This window comes from Dermacentor albipictus, chromosome 5 (genome assembly GCF_038994185.2).
Source record: "Dermacentor albipictus isolate Rhodes 1998 colony chromosome 5, USDA_Dalb.pri_finalv2, whole genome shotgun sequence".
Classification (NCBI taxonomy): domain Eukaryota; kingdom Metazoa; phylum Arthropoda; class Arachnida; order Ixodida; family Ixodidae; genus Dermacentor; species Dermacentor albipictus.
In genome coordinates this window covers 113,136,934-113,154,057 of record NC_091825.1, presented here as the reverse complement: position 1 = coordinate 113,154,057, position 17,124 = coordinate 113,136,934, and the positions used below count along the sequence as shown (strand labels likewise).

General features: G+C 49.6%; 2 protein-coding genes across 4 annotated transcripts in view; one reads left to right on the top strand and one right to left on the bottom strand.

Annotated features, from left to right (window-relative positions):
• LOC135897048 (uncharacterized) overlaps positions 1-17,124 on the bottom strand; it is a 493,987-nt gene that overhangs the window by 91,718 nt on the left and 385,145 nt on the right. The window lies entirely within an intron of this gene.
• LOC135897047 (transcription factor GATA-3-like) overlaps positions 2,988-17,124 on the top strand; it is a 241,240-nt gene continuing 227,103 nt past the window's right edge. The window contains exon 1 of one of the 3 annotated variants that reach the window (XM_065425612.1): positions 2,988-3,858. The gene's annotated coding sequence lies outside the window, so the exon portion shown is untranslated. The remainder of the gene's footprint in view (positions 3,859-17,124) is intronic. The other 2 variants (XM_065425616.1, XM_065425614.2) reach the window with 2 other exon arrangements.

Below are 17,124 nucleotides of genomic sequence, written 5' to 3'. Positions count from 1 at the left end.
GATGCTCAATTTGTTGCCAAACGAGGAAGACGTTACAGCCTTTCGGGGCCGAAGCGCGTGTAGAGGCAATACAGAGGGCATCATAAAAGAAAGAAAAAAAGAAAGAAAGAAAGAAAGAAAGAAAGAAAGAAAGAAAGAAAGAAAGAAAGAAAGAAAGAAAGAAAACGGAAGGGAGTGGTTCTGCCGCCGCAGTAATGAATGCGTGACGCTGTAATTAGGCTAAGGTTGACCTCCTTACTCGTGTTTCTCCGTACATGCGAGGCTAGCGCGCGAATTATAGCGCGATCCGAAACTACCGCGAGCAGAACAAGAAAAAAAAAAATAATTAAAACTGGAATGGTTTTCACGCGCTCTCGCTTTTTTTATGACCCGCGTTCGTCGTGTTCGACGAATACCCGTCGTTTCTGGAAAGTCGTGCGGAAACGAGCCACTTGGGTTGCGGCCACGCTTGGCCCTGGCCATCAAATTTATGGATTTTTGTCGTGCTCGCTGCGAGTTCGACATGCCAGGGTGCGTTTAGAAGCTGCGCTATCGTCGGTCGTAACCGCGGAATCTTCGTGTAAGCTACTGAGTGTGATGAGAAGTCGCGACTCGGGTCCATCGCGGTGGTCATGAGTTGCGTCGTCCTAAAGCAGCATATATGTTGTCGATAAATCAATCAATAAATGAAAGGAACATTTACTTCTCCATAAGAAACGGGGGAGTGGGTATCGGAGAAAGAAAAGAAAGCTGAAAACGGGGGCAGCTTGACGTAGCTCGGGACCATGACAGTGTTCGTCGACGAGTCGTTATAGATTTCCAAGCAACACATATATGCACTACAGGTATATATATATATACATATATATAATGTTATGAAAACACGCGTACTACGGTTGAATGAAATTTTGTACCTTTTCCTGTTACTGACAATACAATTAGGAACTACGGAAAAAAAAAAAGCCATGCGCCATTCCTTTCTATGAAGGTAGATGACCAGCAAAGCTGTGAATCACACGAAAAAGAGGTGCCACAGAATTTTGAACAGAGGTACGAGCACATTTATTGTCTTGATCAGTAGCGGTCATCGTGACAAAAGGTACGCACACATTTATTTTTATACATCCGCGGTCATTCGCGCTATACATTGGCTATATACATTCGTGTTTTCATTTCGCGACACATTGATGCAAATAATTTGAGACCGAAATAACCGCACCGACTGGCAGTGGGTCAGTGCCGTCAGCGCCTTCGCAGAGGCAGGGGCAGTATGGGAACGCTGGCATGATGAGCGGCAACGGAGCCAGATGTGAGAGAGAAGACGCCGAACGCGCGAGCAGTGAGTGGTACGAGTCATTGCTGATGATTAGAGCTTTTGCTCACACAGTTTTGTTGACTTACACGAAAAAATGCACGGAAGCCGTAAACGTATAGCTTCGCTCCTTGCAAACCACATGGATCGCTTTTTCCGGGGCCTTGAACACGCGCTAACGCGTCCTCGTAGCGCTGCCGGAAGAAGGCGTTGCAATCGCAGTCGGCATAATGCGTGACGTGGACATCAAACGGACACGCCGATGCCGCAGGTGCATTTGAAGACGCGTCTCCTGAGGATCGCTTGGCCGCAGAGCCGACACACCGCCCGCGGACCACAAACAAGCCTGCGTTTTGGCGGGAGAAGGTGGTTGCACTTTCACCTCCGAATAAACCACACAACCCGAATCCGTTTTCAGTTGTCAATTGAAGAGACGGCGATCCACGCATGCAACAACAATCGTGGGTGCCGGGATCTCCGAGGATCCGCATGAAAGAAAGAAAGAAGAAAAGGGAATGAAAGAAACAGGGGAAAAGAAGGGTGCTACGCAAAGCGAATTCCCTTGCACGTTTCCACGGCTTGGGACAGAAACCCAAGAAAAGGCGGGCGCCGTAGGTGGACACGATGACAACAGCGAAGGCTGATCATTTCCTCCTATACGCCGTGAGCATTGTTCGAAAACGGGTAGCCTACGCTTACAACGAGCGCGCCACAAAGCGCGGTTCCATTGATGCCTAAGGCAAACCGAACACAAACGTAGTAGCAAGCGCAGCCAAAGAAAGGCACGTTCTCGGGAAGTTGTCCCCGGAAGGCGTCCCTGGTTCGAAGAGGGTTGTAGCGTCCTTTCGTTTTTCCATGTACCACTGGGCGAGCATAGATGTCACTCCGCTTTGGAGCTCTCCCGTCCTCTTCACCTCGGCAATTAGGAGCTCTCAAGGAGAGAGAGAGAAAAAAAAAGGAAGCCAGTAAAGCAAGCGAGCAACTTATCCGCGGCGAAGCGCCGGTGCTGACGAGGGGCACACTGCAGGTCCAGCGGGACGGTGGAGTGTACAAAGGAGACACAGAAAGATTACAAAAGCGCCCGTCCCGCGGGCGCCCAGTTTGCAAGCAAACAAAGTAACCGGGAAGACTCGTTACAAAAGGCCTGCGCGACACATTTTCTCTGGATCCTCGCCGCCGTCTCCTTCCGGGTTGCGGTGGGGTAGCGCACCAAGCCTGCAAAGCTTAAGGAGTGATTGGGGTGGGGGTCCCGTTGGCACCCACCACCAACACAGCACCATACGCCGCGCCAATTTCCAAGACAACCCGCACAACCGCCGCCCGAAGCTCCGTCGCCTGCGGGCGCGCATCGGCTTCCCCTCACAGCGCTCGAGAGGTCCGCTGCATCTCGGTTCTTCCCGTTCGTCCGAGGGACAACGGAGGCGCCTGTGACGATGACGAGCGTCACTCCCTCCCTCCCTCCTTCAGTCCTGGTGGCCGTGGCTGGCTAGCTAGCTGCCGTAGAGGACCGCAGCCATGCTAGGAGGACCTCCTCCTTTCTCTCTTGGCGGCGTCGTCGGCGACCGACCAGAAGGCTGCGGGGAGCGCCACGTGACCCAGCCCAAGATGGCGGCGCGCGACGCTTGCGGGAGGAGCACTCGACCGGCGTCCGCCGTGCAGACCGGTTGGGACCTCGACGGTCGAAGCGTTCGTCCTCGACAAGGCCGTCTCCTGGTGCATGCGCGGCGGGAGAGCGACCGCCACCGCGACAGAGCCGCCGCTACACCTCTCGCCTGCCTACGCACACCCCTTCGCACTGCCCCTCCTCCTCCTCCTCTCTCTCTCTCTCTCTTCACCACCACGGGTCTCTCTCCTCCTCTTCTAAGTGCCGGCGGGAAACACTCGGGCGCGCACCACATCGCGCCGAGCACGTGGATTACGCGCACGGTGAGCGACCACCTCACTCTCTGCGGAGTGTTTTTTCTTTTCTTCGCGCCGCGCACGCGGACTTCTCTCGCCGTCATCGTTGCCGCCGGATGACCATCGCGGTGCCACCGGGGGACGTCGACAACGAAGAGACCACTGTCACTTTCCGAGGCTGCGCGGGTGTTGTTGTTGTGGTTGCTGTGCGCAGGACACCGCCGACGACGCCTCATCTGTAAGCGTGGTGCGGACAACGGTGCTTGGATCGCTTCGACGTTCTGTGCACTTTGCCTGAAAATTCCTTTTTCTTTTTCTTTTTTTTTTCTACCATTCCTGGTTCTCGGCGTTGGTGCCGTACCGGAGACCACAGTTTTGATACCTCCGGAAACCCGGGACGTAAGACACCGGTGCTACCATCGCCGTTTACCTCTTTTTGTTTTTTTGTTTTCCAACCGCGCACCTTGGTGGTGCAGCCGAGAAGCAACTGCGGTGTCAGACCTGTGAGACAGTGCTATCAGGCGTTCACGGATTTCGGATTGCCGTTTCGGTGACAAGGGGCTCGGAGCCCAACTCTGCACTGACTGGAATAGGCCGACGCCGTCGTAGCCAGCAGGTTCCCACTGGAGAACGCGTTTGAGAACAACTGTTCTTCGAAGACAGCCGCGGTGAGTTCGCTTTACGTCAACTCCTCACCATCGTTTCTCGCATTGGCGCGCACTTAACGCGCCGCATTGAAGAATAACATCGACACACCTTCTTTCTACGGTCGCGTGTCTTGAAACTTTTTCTGTCCACCACGTGTTCGCGTAACCGCAGATGTACTTGACAGTTATGCGGTGAGCAGAGGTCGGTCCCGGCAAATGCGTGATCTGAACTGGACAGTTATTTTTGTACGCAGGCGGCCGGACGGGCAGAGTTAACGGGAACGCTCGGCGATTACGGATATACAAACGCGGCAGCCAAGTTAAAACCAGAACGGCCGTTAACGGGTGGAGACTAGAATAGCAGAATACTGGTATCAGCAGCGTCGGAACGTGCCTCACCCGTGCGGGAAATTGATTATGCCTTGATCGATTGGCCTCCGGTAACACGCCGCCGATATAACACGCCGTGTCTTTGATATACGATGCCTTGGGCGTGAGGTGCCTCGTAGCTTTAACAACTAGAAAGGGTGTTCTCGTTCCTGCGCCGTCCCATGGGGTAGGTACTTGGCCATCGAGAGCCATGCCAAATTGGATTCTGCAGGACATTATTTCAAGTGGTCGCCTCTATACGTCTAACGCAATTCTTCTCAAAGTCATCTGTTAAGTTGGTTATCTTACGCACGGTGGAAACGGAAGGATTATCTTGTCTTCCTTGGGACTTTTACATATAATAGGGACTCGTCTGCACTAACTTTGACGTTCTACAGAATCGGCTTTGAAAACGCCTTCACCGTCGTCTTGTGTAATCCTAACAGGAGTTAACAAATTCGCGTAATTATTACTATCTGATAACCAGCAACATTCATTAGGTGAAGATCATCCGTACGTATTCCTATTAGCACTGACTCGTTCTCCAGACGCTCAGTGCAGAGTCGGAGGCAAGAAAGAATAACACTCCGCCGCTTCAATTTTCACGGTATCTCTCTCTCTTCTGTGTGAGGTAATGATTTTAAGTAAGACATGAATGTATACATGTCAATGTGTTTCCAGTAATGCGGATAACGTTACCTCCTGCGATGACGCGCCTTGATAATCGGAGGTGGAGGTTTCACAGCGGCGATTTGTCATGCGATACGGGTTATGACAGTGCGATGGTTTCGTTTTTTTTTTTTTCAAATGTTATCGTTGACTTGCGAGTAGCAGGACACTCTGAAAGTGCATGTAAAGCCAGATTTATCAGCCTTTGATAACGTGGCAACAACTGTATACTGCCAGGAGGCTTCGTTAGATTATCACATTGATTGCAGTGGGGAGACTCGCCTTAATGGAAGGTGCAGCGTATCGTCTGTGTCTATTCGTTATTTATCCCTGTATTGTCGCTGGTCTGCAAGAGAGGAGTAATATAGCATATCGGAGGCGTAATGGTAAGCGATCTTTGCGATAAAAATGCACTTCCGAATGCGACGATTTACACTGCCCAACCTCGGAGATAACGCCTCCTGAATTTCCCTTCAAGCAGAACACAGCATTATTGTCTTATTCCCGATGCCATTTTGCTACGCTCACTTTTTTTCTTCTGATTAAGGTGACTCGTCTGCACTTAGTTCTAAGAGCCGTTATTATCGCTTTTGTGAACTCGCAGGCTTTAGGTGGGATCTCAAGATGGCTAGCGGATGCGAAAATCGCTGGGAAATTGTGCGATAACTGCTTCGAATGTTACTCTCACTTATCGACTGGAAAGTGCCATTAAGTCGAGCAAAATCGAGTGACTATATACAGACCATTGGAGACAACAAAACGCTCCTCAGCTACCATATGTAAGTCGTCGGCAAATTTATTTCAGTACCACGGAGGTCTGAAAATGCTCATTAGAGAAGCAGGTCACCACTTTATCAAAAATTATCTAGTTACCGCTGACTTGAATTCTGCAACCTTTTTGAATGCACCGATAATGTAGTATATATTTCGTCAGTGGTCCCCGTCAAGACGAAGATGACGAAAACAGAAAATAATTTCTTTTTTGCCATAGATGAATATACAGGCTGGAGATGTGGCGACACAGACGTGTGGAGCGCACCTCGCAGGTGTCAGGATGCCCGCGTCAATTGCGATAAAATATGAAGTTATTTCACGTCTTCAAAGTTCCATAACACTGTGCGGGAAATAATCGTACAGTCGCGTACATCATAAAATATAACACACCATCCCCACTAACACAAGCGATAACTTCCAGGGAGAGTGAGTTCGAACTTGCCATCCGAAGTGGCAAGTGTGTAGTTTTTAATTGCCAGGTCTTGTGGAAGGGTTTTCACGTTCCACGCGCAAGGGAATCAACGTCGGTCGAACGAAGGATGCCTCGGGCTCTGAACTCAACCTATTGTCGAAAACGTTGGCACCAGCCGGGTATACATCCGTTTTCTCGACCACGGAGAGAGGGAGAATAAACGTGTTTATCACATATGCGAAGCTTTGGAGAGGTGTCCTCATTCCAGAATGCCTAGAGCTCGGGCTGCGTCCTGCGCCCTCGCAATCAGCCGTTGCTGATCCTCGACCACGGAATTGATCGCTTGAGATCTTCATCTTCCCATAAATGTTTCTCGTGCTTGGATGCGTAACTGGAGTCCCTCTTGGCACTTGCATGCAAGCAAGCGCTGTCCGGGCAGCTATTATACGATGCTATAATATTGCACGATACTATCATACGATACTTATACATACATAGGTGATCCAAAGACGACAGGCAGTCACAAGAAAATGGGAGGCTTGAACCGATCAAACAGTGGTCGAACACGGAACGTCGACGGAGCCAAAGTCTCAACAACAAGAGTCTTGATGTCGCTGCCCCGAAAAAGACAATCCTGTCGAAACGTTGGTTCCAACGACATTCCTCGTTCGACCACTGTTCGATCATTGTACATATGATAATGAACACGTTTGATCACAACGGGAAGATCTCTTTGTAATCCACCCCCTCACACGGTGCTCCGATGCTTGGATCCTGTGAGGTGACGAATAAATATATAGCTTAGCAGTACACAAGGTGTGACATTCTGCCACAAATGTGCACGATGCGTGAAGGAGAGATTTCGAAGTAAATAAAGGAAACCACACACGTGCACATACACACAATAACATCACACACATTAAATAGGTTCGAGCACGATGCAAATTGCACTGCCGGATTGAGGCCTCTCGCGCAAAAAACGTCAGGAATACTTCTTTCAGCTCGCGTTCGTGCATGGTCCGTAAGGTGGTAACAACTTCAGCAGATTGCACTCGGGAGCGAAGAAGTAGAATCTGCGGTGGGGAATATTAAAAGACGGCTGGAGTACTGGTGGCTTATGGGCATGGAACATGCGGAATGAAAATACGCAAGTTCTTATAGGGAAATAAATTTCTTATCAAATTCAATGGTTCGTTAGTCCGAACCATGGGTCCCAAGGGCCGACAACAAGCACCAAAGAAAGGTGAAGATAACGAGCTTGCTGCCATCTGTTGTTATACGCCGTTTTAAAGGTGCTGCTGATAATCATCCATCCTTGCATCCGTCCATCCTTTACCTGCTGGGGTTCAGCACTTGCGCCTGCCTGTTCTAAAAGGTAAAACATGAACGTCATTACCACCACTCTAAGCAAACTGATCAACACCCGTAATTTGTTCCCATTCAATAAGTGGACTCAGCTGTTCTCACGCGCTCAGTGCCCTAGGTTTTGTGTCCAACAGAACGGCGTGCAGAAGAGTAGAGAACAGGAATGAGAGACCACGTGACGTAGATGGTGCCGTGCTGGAACCCAAAAGAGTGACAATTCTGGTTTCAGTGCAAGGTAGCCTTGCAACGTCGCATACTGCGTGTGTTGTCGACGCTTCGCTGCTGTTGCGCAGCTTCTACATACGTAACCCTCACTTTGCCCCTTCAGGACTGGGCAGTACTCTTACGTGAAATGGTTTTGCGTGACGAAGACTTCAAGGTAGCTTTGCAGGTTGATCGGGACTGCGTACGTGCTTGCCGGTGTGTTTCGCAGCCCTGCTAGCGCCACTCAAAGGGCACATCCTTTGTTCAATAATTTTCTAGCGCTGAAATATAACGGGAGCTCGGGGTATAAACGACGTGGCCAGACGAAAGCGTTTTTAATATCATCATCATCATCATCATCAGCAGCAGCAGCAGCAGCAGCAGCAGCAGCAGCCTATTTTATGTCCACTGCAGGACGAAGGCCTCTCCCAGCGATCTCCAATTACCTCTGTCCTGCGCCAACCGATAACAACTAGCGCCTGCGAATTTCCCAATTTCATTGTTCCACCTAGACTTCTGCCGTCCTCGACTGCGTTTCCTTTCTCTTGGCACCCATTCTGTAACCCTAATAGTAAAAGGGTTATCAAATCTGCGCATTACATGACCTGCCCAGCTCCATTTTTTCCCTTGATGTCAATTAGAATAGCGGCTATAAACGTTTGCTCTCTGATCCAAACCGCTCTCTTTCTGTCTCTCAAGGTTATGCCTAGCATTCTTCGTTCCATCTTTGCTCTTTGCGCGGTCCTTAACTTGGTCTCAAGCTTCTTTGTCAGTCTCCAAGCCTCTGCCGCATATGTCAGCACCGGTAAAATGCACTGATTGTACACCTTTCTTTTCAATGATAATGGTAAGCTTCCAGTCAGGAGCTGACAATGTCTGCCGTATGCGATCCAACCCATTTTTTTGAGTTGGTGTATAATTTTTTTATTGTACTACCGCATTACTTGCAAAATAACAGGATTTATAAACAATGGCAGTAAGGAAGAACTTCATATCTGAAATTTAAACCACTTTGCCACGTATTAGTTTACAAAAATTATTTGCGTTACCTTTGTAACAGATTCCCACGTGCAGTATGTACGACACGTATTCTTCCAACGGTTAATTAAGACATGCGTCTCATCTGCTTTAATTTTATATTACATGATACAGAAAAACAAGTTTTTCACGCCTGTTCACGTCATTTACATAATAGCACTGATAGAGTGGGAAAAGGAAAATAATCGTAATAAAGCCGTTGCTTTACCCAGGTCTTGGTGATCGAACACTACGTGGTATAAAAACACCAGGACAGATAACGCTACATGCCGCTGTTCAGATTTATTTATGCGTGTGGGTCCAGCCTGGCTTTCTTGCTGTATAACGACACCGCACATTTTTGCTGCTGTTGTTTTTTAAACACAAATGTAGTGTAAGGGGCAGGAGCCACGCGTAGGAATTCCATTTCGCACTCCCAAACCTTCAGTGATGAAGGAACATTTTCTTTATTCCTATGCTTGGGTGTATACGTGTTTCTATAGAAGTCACGGTGACCAGAACGCCATTTCACAGACGCAGCTGCGAACCGGTTATATTAAGCGTGATGCCGCACACGTTCGACATGAGTTTTATCAGCACAGACTTCATAAGTGCCACACCTACGATCATAATAGACATAGTGCAAATGTCGCCATCGCGTACCGGATAACTGTAGAAAGATTTTGAAGGGATCATCTCATAAACATAGCACTGGATATCAAACGCTGTTCGTAACATGCATGGTCGTACGGAAGGGGCCCCATAATCAGAAGAGTATTCAAAGGCGAACCTAAGCTGGCATTCCGACGCAATTACGAACTTCCGCCGTCCCCGAGAACGGACTATAGAGCACCTGAGGTTCCTTAACGATCGCTCATAGTGCGGTGCACAAGTGTTTTCACATTCCGCTGCCATTGCAATGGCGTGGCCTGAACTCGAACCCGCGACCTATGAGGAGTTCAGCAACAGAACTTACCACCACTGAGCCAACAACGCAGCGGGTGCGTCACTTGTGACCGCGCACCGTCCAAGACAACAGTCCAATTGACTAAAGGTCTTGTTAATCGCAGTGCTGTTTCTTTTCATTCTCTCTGTTTTTTTTTTTTTTAACATCACGCCAGAAGACAAGCCGCCGGTAAGCGGGCTTGTTTACGAATCCACTCGGCGCGAAAAAAAAAAAGAAAAGAAAGAAAACGCGACAGATCCAGTCATGCCACCGCTACGAAGTCGGAGGAAACTGCAAATACGACGTCGACGACCACGCTCTCTTCCAGTGACTCGTTTCAAACGGGCCCAGCTCGAGGAAAAAAGTGCGCCCGCGGACCGTTTCTATACGCTACTTGCTCTCCGGCGCCTGTTTTAGACGGACTGTGTCTTGCGTCGAGCGCTCTGGGCCGAGATAATTGGAACGCGCACGAGGCGCTCGCTTTGGGCCTTTCGAAGAGACGTGGGGGACAACACAGACTACGCGCGCGCCCGCTCCCGCGCCCGGGATACCGCGGCGTCTTCCATCTTGCGCCGCGGTAAAAAAACCGCGCCCTGCAGCCATCGCGTGTTCGCGAACACAGGTACCGCAGTGTGTGGGTATAGCGCGGCGGCTACACGAGCTCGCTGCCGGCGTCGCGGGTGCCGCAGTATCGGACGGTCTCGTTCTTGCGGGGCGGATCGACGACTGGCCGTGACGGAGCGGGTTGGGCCCGGGTGAAAAAAAAGAACTCGCTTCGCGTGCAGTGAAGCGAGCTAGCAAGCTTACCGGCCATTTTAATTGAGAGCTCTGGGTGCTGGGGGGGGAAGGGGGGACCCGTCTATAGGCCCAGTTAAACATCGGCTTCTCTTTTTTATGTGCGTGTGCGCAATGGTGGTCAGTTTCACGATGTTATGCGGTCTATGTGCAGACCGCGAATAAGCCGTGCGTGCACGGTGCCTTCGAGGAATATAGACCTAAACGTTTGTGCATATTGAAATGTAACTTCCGTTGAAATGAAAGAATTCAAATGAATCGTAGAGGCAGAAAGCAAGGTAAGACAAGGAGGTTTAATAATACGGACGTCCGGTTGGCTGCCCTGCACGGGAAAGAAGGGGATGAGAAATTGAAGCAAATAATGCAAAAGGAGAGAGAGTTCACGTGCACAGTAGTAGAGGGTGTGCGCTTGCAAGCGTCTTTTCGAGTCCGCTGACATCGGGAAAGTCGTTAAAACACGCGTAGCTTACGAGGTTGATGACGGGTGACGCAACGAAAACTAAAATAAAATACATAAAGATTAGCTATGGTGCCGCTACACTCACGATTGATTGATTGATTGATTGATTGATTGATTGATTGATTGATTGATTGATTGATTGATTGATTGATTGATTGATTGATTGTGCGAACCTGACGATGTTTCGAAGAGCCAAGCAGCGGGCGAATTGACCTTCGCGCTTCCTCTCGCTTCAACGCGAAATAAGCGGCGAGAACAGAGCGCGCACGAAGCTATCAGCCCTCGGCCGTGCCTAGACTCTGTACCCACCGCAAACCGCTTTAAAGATAGGGCACGCGTCGCCGCGCTCAGCCGCCGTCGGAGTAGAACGCCGACCCCTTTCTTCCTTGCGCGCGACCGAAGACGGCGCGCTTCCTGTTCTCCTTACTCCCTTGCGCGCGCGAGATCGAGCCACCATCCTCTGCTCAGCCACGCACGCTGCCACTCGCACTCGCAGCATGCGACGCGTGGCCGCAATAGGGAGTTTTAGTGTTGGGGACGCAAGCGGCTTGCGTACGCAAGAACTAGGGGCGACGTTACTGCGCATGCGCAGACCGCTACGTCTACTTGCGTCCTTGGGTTGTTGGAGCGGCCGAAAACATCGCTGCCCCTAAGAGGTCACGTTACCCACGTGACTCTTGCGGTGTAGGAGAACTTACGAGTAGCTAGCGGGTAGATAATCTAATAAATCTTTCGCCAAGTGTCGACAGACGTCGTTTTTATGTGTATTAGAGAGGTTATTCGGATAAACGCAGTTGGGGTGTTGGGGCGGAGCCATAAACGAGAGCGCCCTGCTTGGTGCATCCACCTGGCGGCGCAAAGCTCAAATCGACAAAAGCAGCTAATATTGCTGTAACCAAGTCTGTTCTACTTCGCTGCTGGTGTAAATTATCGGCACTGGCTTAATTGTGCTGCTGCCAAAACTTTATACCCCCAGCAAAGTAAAATACACTTGGTTACTGCAATATTAGCTGTTTTTGTCTGTTTGAGCTTTGCGCCACCAGGTGGCAGCACCATGCAGGCCGCTCTAGTTCGTGGCTCCGCCCCAACGCCCCAGCCTGCGTTTACCCGATTCCCGGACGCTGTAAACCTCTATATTAACTGCTTCTAATAAAAAGAGTTTAATGTACTTCACTTTATATGCTTCATTTCATATTTTATAACATGATAACGCAGCAACGATCAGACGTTGGTGGTGCTGCGAGCGCATGCGACCTCATTGCGGTTTGCGTTTGGGGCCGCTAACCTATAACACGTTTCTGCTTGCGTACGCAAACGCAAACGCACCCAAGCGCTTGGGGCCCCAACGCCTTGCGTCCCCAATACTAAAACTCTCTAATGTTTCTGCACCTCGACTCTGTAGGGAACATCAGCGCGAGTGCGACCACGGAAATGCGCCTAGAGTGTCTGTATCATTGCACAAAGAAAGAAAGAAAGAAAGGAAGGAAGAAAGAAAGACGCACAAAGGAATGCCGGGTGCCCGATGTACGGCGCCTTGAATTTCCTCCCCCTGCACCTGTCTCCCGCATGCACACCAAGCGACATTTACGACAGCCGCAGCTCCCGGAATCGGAAAGAACTGATGTGCATATAGTATTATGTCCATTGAAGGCTCGCGAAATGCGACTCTTGCTCGTCGATATACTTGGTGATGCAGTACACCACCTTATAATGGCAGAGGCGTACTGTAGCGTTGGCGTTCCGGCGCAGACTTATACACCGAACTGCCGGGAGACGTTTGCGGGGCCCAGGAGAGCTGGTGGTGAGATATTGTGAAGCTGTGAAGACTCGTAGTACGATTCACGTTATAATTCGCCCACACTTCGATTTTCGCACTTTCACATATGCACGCAAAACTCGGAACTTTCACGACGTCACAAATGGCCAGATACCTGTCATTGCGTTATTTTTTAGAGGGTGCGACAAGCTAAGAAAAGAGTAAGCACGAAAACGTGTCTCAGCTACCAAACTTCTTTTTTTATTACTCCTTCATTTAAAAAAAAATTAAATTGCATTCTGAGGTTTTCACGTGCCAAAACTGCGATTTATCATGAGGCACGCCGTAGGGGTGGGGTGTGGTGGAGGGGAGGACTCCGGGTTACACCACCTGGGGTGCTTTAACGTGCACCACCCAAAGCCTATCGTAAACGAGCGTTTTTGCATTTTGCCCCAACATAAATGCGGCAGTCGCCGGCGGGAAGCGAACCTTTGACCGCGAGCTTAGCAGCTCAACGCCATAGCCGTCAAACCACCGCGAATTCCCTCTGTCGTCTTTCTTTCTTTCTTTCTTCCTTTCTTTCTTTCTTTCGTTCGTTCTTTCTTTCTTTCTTTCTTTCTTTCTTTCTTTCTTTCTTTCTTTCTTTCTTTCTTTCTTATGCGTTTCTTCATACATCTCATATCCTGGCAATTTCGAAAGCTTGCGCACTGATTTCATATTTCCTTTCCTTTTGTCTTTGGTATACGTCCGAACGACTGTAATATTTCGACGAGGCATTATGCAGCTTTGTCATATATAATGATACCGAAGGAAAGCACGCACGCTGCAGCGGCAATTATGTCCAGAACGCCGCGCCAATTTACGCAAGGTCCCAATCTGCAGGCGCCTGTATACTTACGGCCTTTCGGCATTTAACACAAACTCGAGAACGTGTTAACACGCACGCACAATGCGAGCAGAAAGACCTCGATAAGATCGATGCCTTTTCTTTCGAGAGACGCATTCAGTCGTCCTTGTAAACATCAGTTTATTTTCCGCGCTATTCTTCTTTATCCTTGCATAACTAGGTACGGTTGGTTTCACAGTATTTTGGCAAAACGATATAAAAACGGCGATAGCGATCTTGAAAAAAAAAGAACTTCAGTGCGCTGGCAACAGTTACGTAAGCCGTCTAGACGAGAAGCCGCACCAGCCTTCCTGGACTCTCTACTGCTTTGGCAACGAGCGCAAATGTTACGCAACACTACTCCTTATTCAGGTCAAAATGTTGCTGCTCCCGATGAGAGTAGAGATGCTCTCTCTTGATTTTGTTCCACGCCGTGAGCTGACTTGAGGATACCGCAGATGAAAATTTTCAGGCTCTTAGCGGTAGCTTCGCAGGAACGGCACGGAATCGCAAAAAGTAAAGACTCTTAATACGAAACATAGTGACTTAACGAGGCATCCGCACTGTGCAAATGAAGGCTTCGCCAGTGGTGACATCAACGATATCTGAGGAATGCGTGCATTGGCTGGCTTTCCTGTGTCGTTTTCTTTTTCTTTTTCCTCATCTTTCTTCCGCGCGGAAGGTTCATTCACTTGTGCTATAGCCCTACAGGGTAGCTAGGCTCATCTGTAAAGGAGGAGGAGCAGGAGGAGGAGAAGGAGGAGGAGGAGGAGAAATAAACGGAAAGACAGGGAGCTTAGCCAGTTCTCAGACCGGCTGGCTACCCTGTGCTGGGGAAAAGGGTTAAGGGGAAGGGGGGGGGGGGTAAAAGAAGCGTCCACGGATACAGGACGTTTCGGGAACGATATCACGGAGTTACAGCGGTTGCTCATCGTCGACAAGCGAATTGAATTTGCCCTAAATGCTTCAGAAAAGGCCTGATACAAGTGGCAGGCACCCTTTAAGTCGGGCGCCTTTCTTTCCGGCAGCCCCTCTGAATGTGTTAATTGTTCGGGACACTGTGGAGGCAGAAACGAATGTGTGCATGAAAGAACGCAGTGGATGTTGCCACCCATAGGGAAGAGGCTGGGCAGAGCGACCGAGCTTTGAAAACCTAGCTACCGGAACACGCGCGAGTTTCGTGGCCGGAAGTGCACGGTGCTCTTGCATTTTCGGCTTTTCTCGAGCATGTCGAATCAGACGTCCACCTGTATGCCCGACCAGCTGCTCAAGTATTCGTTACTCGCAAGCTTAAAACGTCCCTGGCGTCCCTGGCGAGTGAGGGAAAGAGGAGGAGGTGAGGCGGACAGTTTCGTCCAGGAAGCTGCAGCTTGAAGAAACAATGGGCAAAAGGGGGCGGAACTTTAGTTCATCCTTTCAGCAACTCAGTCTACCTGATTTTGAAGGTAGTGCTTCTTTACAACGCTCTCTGTCAATCAATCAATCAATCAATCAATCAATCAATCAATCAATCAATCAATCAATCAATCAATCAGTCAATCAATCAGTCAATCAATCAATGACTAGAAATGACAGTCAACCATTTCGACACTGCGCCAGTGAGTCATCCCACTGAATGTGTTAGACGTGTATGTCGGATCGCGGGAAATGCACTTTTGTTGAGTGCCGTTTCACTGTCACGGGCAAAGCCAACTCAATGAATGCATATTGCTAAACGTTGTCAAAAGAAGCATTTCTTCAGAGGCACGTAGTGTCTCGTTTGATTGTTTGTCCCGCTGCCTATAAATCTTAACCAGCTTGGCAACTTTAACAAAGAAGGAAGAAAGAACGAGAAAGAAGATAGAACGAAATCTTATCTCCTCGTTAAAGGCGTAAGCGACGACATTTCACACAGAAGCCGCAAGTTGGAATATAAGATTCAAGGAACACCACCATTCAGCGGGGGGGGGGGGGGGGGGGGGGAAGATGTCATCGGCGATGTCACTGGTGCGATAAACCGGCAAACACGTGTCGAAGTTGGCTTTCGAAGATCGTCAACATCCGCCAGGTCGTCTTTCCCAGAGAGCAAAGCCGATTCGAGGGGAAGACCTTCGACTGCTGCGCTTCAAAAGCCGGCGCGTTCTCGCGAAAAGAAAGCGGTGGCAGTCAACGGGGACCGCGTTTGGTTGGTTCGCGATCTCTCGATCGACCAAAGCTGGAACGCCCACTTCGTGACTCCAAGTGGCTTATCATCAGCAGTCGCACGGATATCGCTCCAGAGGATCGGAAAAAAAGTCGCGAGCTACGGAGGAGAAGTGAGGGGGCGGGGGGGCGGGGAACGAGTAAGCAGCGCTGGCAGCCGTGTAGCCGGGATACAGGAGACACACACGCACACACACACACGTGGAATACGGAGGGTACCACGCAACCATGGACCCACAGGCACAACAGCAGCGCACAGGCAGGCAATGCGACGTTAAACCGCTCTGAAGCCTATAAGTGGATCAACTTCGTGCGTAAAACAGGCATAAAAAAATACAACAAAAAAAACACACGCGCTGGCACTTTCTTTGTGCCTTAAGGTCTCCCCCCTATCCTCTATAATCGCTCACTGCGATCGCGTCTCCAGCGGGCGATAAGCTCATAACTCTATCAGGACCGTCACTACTGGGCCGAAGTTTTTCTTTCTGTCTTGCGGGCATTTCGATGTCCTTGCGGCGCAGACCTATCGACGTTTCGGCGCGCTAAGTGCTCCCGGAGGTCACACGCGCGGCGCGCTTGGAGCGAGAACCAGCCTGTGCCGCTCACGGCGAAGCCGCATTGCCGCTGGGCATCTGCGTCACGCCGTGAAGCCTGATCAGTGCTCACCGAGGGGGACCGCCCGCACGCCCGCGCAGATGTGTGACAAAAAGAAAGCAAAAAAGAAAAAGAAAGAAAAAAGTGGAGTCAGAAGAAATCTGGAAGTACATGTAAGCAAAGGTCGTCGTGTGCCCCCGAGCAATAAAAAGAAAAGCCTAGAAAAAGAAGGAAAAAAAACTGAAAAAAAAAAAGGGTTACCGCTCGTGTAGCGTTCGAGTCGAAAGGAACGGAACAAGGCGGGAAGTGTGGGGCGACTGCAAAGTTGGAACTAACGGTTTCCGAGGGTGACCAATGCTTACTTGTACATGCATGCACTATCTCGGGCGCCATGCATCAACCACTTTCGGACGAGCTCGCCGAAGCGACTTCGCTTTATTTCACCTTTCCCTGGAACGCGTTTCGGTCACCTGACTTGCACCCATCCTTTGTGCGGACTCGATGCATCTCAATGCACCACGTGCGCAAACGGTGATGGCGTGCCGGAATATCACACGCATGTTGCATGCAGATTGCAACAACTATATATATATATATATATATATATATATATATATATATATATATATATATATATATATATATATATATATTTTTTTTTTTTGCGAGACTGTCAATAGACTCGATGCTCAAAGTCGCAGGCGATGAATGCGTGCTTGTACGTGCGTGTAATACCTTAGGCGCCATGCAACCACCTGAGCGACTTCATCATTTTTCTTCCTTAATAAAAACTTGTTTGGCCACATGACTTGCATTGATTTTGCATGCAGATTTTATCTCAGTCCACCGCATGTGCTAA